Here is a 4147-nt window from a genome sequence, read left to right on the forward strand (position 1 = left end):
AAAAAATAAAGCAAAAAAATAATAATGCAGAAAATAAAAGAAAAAAACAACAATAAGTATTTTGTTGTAAGTAGAAACAAAATAAAATAAATAAAGCAAGAAAGAAAACAAAAAAAACAAAAAAAAAATTCAAATTTGAAAACTAATGGCACTAACAGAAAGTTTATAATTTTCCTAAATCTAAAAGCAAAAACAATTAAAAAATAAAGCAAAAAACAAAAGAAAATAAATAATGCAGAAAACAAAAGAAAAAAACTGGAAAATAAATAAATATAGCAACAATAAGTAAAGAAAACAAAAAACAAAAAAATGCCTCCTACTGGGCCCCCACGGCCTGAATACGACTAGAAACCCTACTATGGGCCAGGATTCAGGCCCGCAGTAGGCCCAGAAGGCCCATCAGGCAAAGCAATAGCAAGTAGGCCCGAAAGCCTACGATGGAGAGGAGCTCGAGAGGGGTGCGGCAGTGGGGCTTATAAACCACTGCGCGCCCCTCTCGACTAGCGAGGTGGGACTAAACTTTGGCCCCGAGGCGGGCAGCACAGAGGCCTTTGGTCTCGGTTGGTGGCATCAACCGGGACTACAGGGTGGGCATTAGTCCCGGTTGGTGCCACCAACCGGGACCAAAGGCCACCGGTTCCCGCCCTTTGGGCTGCCGAAAAAGAGGCCTTTGGTCCCAGTTGGTGGAACCAACCGGGACTAAAGGGGGCATTAGTCCCGGTTGGTGTCACGAACCGGGACCAATGCCCTTCGTATATATACAACACTTGGCAGTTTTCGCAAAAATCAATCTGTTTCTTCTCGCCCCGATGCCTCTGCTCCTCATCGCCGTCGTCGCCGAGCCCTGCCCCGACGCCATCAGGCTGGTCCACCTCGCCGTCGCCGCCGCCGAGCCACTGCCCCGACACCGTCACCGCGCCCGCCACCCCTGCCGGCCCCGACCCCGTCGCCGTCGCCGCGCGCGCCACCCGTTCCCCGACCCCGTCGCCGTCGCCGCGCGCACCGCCCCTTCCCCAACCCTGTCGTCGTCGCCCCGACCACACGCCGCCGCCTTCGGTCCGGCCGCCGGCGCCCTTTCCTCTTATTTTTTTTGCATTTTATGTATATGTTCTCTGTGTATATATATGTATATGTTCTCTGTGTATATATGTTCATATATGCAAAAGTTAGATTTTAGAAAAACTTTATATATGCAAAACTTTATTTATGCAAAAATTTATACATATATGTAAGTATATATGTATGTATAGATGTATGTATGTGGATACATGAGGGGGGTCGATATACCCCCTCTCCGATAGCATTTTTGTGCATTTTAGGTTAGTGTATATATATATATATATATATATATATACATATGTTGATGTATATATGCAAAAGATAGATTTTTAGAAAAAATACTATTTTTTCTGTTGATGATATGATGATGTTTTTCTTTCATATATGCATTTTTTCATATATGTATTATTTTTTTAAGTTGTTAGTAGATATCGATTTTAGGTTAGTGCATTTTAGGTTAGTGAGGAGAAATTTAAAGTAAAATAAGGAAAAGGAAGAAAAGAGGAGGAAGGAAGAAGGAAGAAAGAAGAAGAAAAAGAATGAGAGGAAAAAGGAAAATAAGAAGATGAAGAAGAGGAGAGGAAGAAGAGGAGAAATAAATAAGAAGAGGAAAAAAGAAGAAAAAGAAGAGGAGAAGAAGAAAGGAATAGAGGAGAAGAAGAAAAAATAGAAAAAAATTCTATTTTTTCTTCTTCTCCTCTTTTTTCTTCTTCTTCCTTCTTCCTTCTTCCTCTTTTCTTCCTTTTCCTTAATTGTTTTCCTTTCTCGTCGTTGTTGCATCGTTGTCGATATAACCCCCTCGAGATAACTTCGACATGAGGGGCGGTCGATATAAATACCCCCCCCCCCCTCGGCCCTCTCGCTCGACCAAAACTCTCGAGGACACCCAAACCCTAGAGAGAAAACAATGTCGGTCTCCTACCCCCTCCCGCCGCGCCCCTACCCGACAAATAAACTCTCTCGAAGCGTTGTTGTGTCGAGGCGACCCCAAACCCTAGAGAAGCAGCATCGAGGCCACTAACATGATTCCTTATTGTGATTAGCTGGCTAGTTCTATGTTTGCCACTAGTTCCATCTGTACCATATATAAACACATTGTAAATATTTGCAGAAACTATGGAGCACTGCCGAGACGAAGAAACAGAAGCGATATTGAGGGACATAATCTCAAATGGAAGGGATGAAGTTGCGTCATTTCTCCTCGACACCGTTGTTGGTCAGCTGGAAGAACGGGGTGAAGAAGAGGGCTATGTTCAAGATGGCTTCGGCCCATTAATGCCGGTACAAGAACAGGACTATGTTCATGATGGCTCCGGTGACACAATGGAGGAACAAGAAGGAGACCATGCTGACTGCTCCGGTGACCGAACCGAGCCCGGCCAGGTATATATATATTAGTTAAGCACGTGCTGACTAGTTAATTGATGCTTCCATTGTTTTGGTATATGTACACATATTAATTACTCTCGTCTTTCTTCCTTATAATTTCTAGCCCTCCGGCTCGAGCACAACTTCGGTAAGGAGACGAGGCCCAAAGAAAAAGTTGAGCTTGGATGAAAAGTTTGAGATCATAGAAATCGCGCCCGACGGCGAACCGATTGAACCCATCCAGACAAGGAAGGCATTTTCTTCTTAGTGCGGGGTTCTTGTTAGGGACAAGATCCCGATCAGCATCCAGCAATGGTATAAGCTTAAGGAGGAAGACGCTGAGGTGTCTTATGTCAATGATATGCAGAAAGAAGATCTTTGAACTCAGCTGAAGGCAAATTTCACCCTACCGCCAGAGGAGGATCCGGAGAAGCCAGTTAAAGAGGAGTTAATCAAGTCTTGTGCTCTTAAGAAGATGGCAACCCTAATGAGGAGGTGGAGGAAAGAGCTGAACCAGTTTGTCAAAGATAAAAAGACACCAGAATTCATCGGTAAATATGAGAAGATCAAAGATCACTGGCCCGCATTTGTGGCCCACAAGACATTGGAAAAGAGTAAGAAGATGTCGGAGACAAACAAGAAAAATGATGCGAAGAAGACGCTTCACCATCGCACGGGGTCAGGTGGCTACCTGCAAGCCCGGCCTAAGTGGTCCAAGGCTGAGAATGATCTGCTTGAAAAAGGGATCGAACCAGAGACAACGAGATGGCCAGACCGTTGCCGGACTTGGTTCTTTGGGTCTGGCTGAACCTTGGACCCTGTAACAGGGTTTTGCCAGTGGACAGACGAGCAACTGGAAATACCAGTCAAGAACCTTCGACACTATATCGATGCAGCGCAGCGAGGGACGTTCCTTCCAAACAGGGAGAAGGACGAGCTCACAATGGCCCTTGGGAATCCTGAGCACCCTGGACGGACACGAGGCACGATAGGCTCCATTCCGTGGAAGGTTGGTTTTCCGGACGCAGAGGGTTACAAAACCCACGAGAGGAGGAAGAAACTGGAGCAGGACCAACTGCAGGCGCTGCACGAAAGGGTAATGGGGCTAGAGGATCGAGAAGAGGAATGAGAAGCAGCAGATCGCAGCAAATGACCTGCCAAAGCTTCCCCCGAAGCTACCCCGCCATCTCAGCCGAGAAGCAGCGTGGCTTCCACCGAGCTACTTCAGCCGGAGCATGTCTTGATGGCTCCTGCCAGCTATCCCGTGGATGGTATCATGGAGTCTCAAAATTGCCACATGATGGCGCGATGGATGACTTTGAAGGTCAAGGCGGCTGTTGGCCAAGTTTATCCTAGTGGACCCGGCACAACTTATCACTGCCAGCCGATTCCAAAAGGATATTCTAAGGTGATGGTTGATGAAATAACGGAGGGATTTGAGGACCTCGTGCTTGACCACCCTACCGGTGAAGGGGAGACTAGGCTGGGTTCTGCTCTGAAGACTCCATGCCTATGGAAGAAGGAGCTCATCAACCTTTTGAACTGGACGCCTCCGCCTCCTCCTCCTGCTCCGGCGAGTCAGGGCACTCCGCCTCCTCCACCGCCTCCTCCTCTGGCGAGTGACGATCAGGGCACGCGTGGTGGCACTCCGCCTCCTTCTCCGGTGCATGGCGGCACTCTGCCTCCTTCTTCGCTTGCGCCGGTGCTCCCGAGCAGCCAG

This window comes from Triticum dicoccoides, chromosome 5B (assembly GCF_002162155.2).
Source record: "Triticum dicoccoides isolate Atlit2015 ecotype Zavitan chromosome 5B, WEW_v2.0, whole genome shotgun sequence".
Classification (NCBI taxonomy): Eukaryota; Viridiplantae; Streptophyta; class Magnoliopsida; order Poales; family Poaceae; genus Triticum; species Triticum dicoccoides.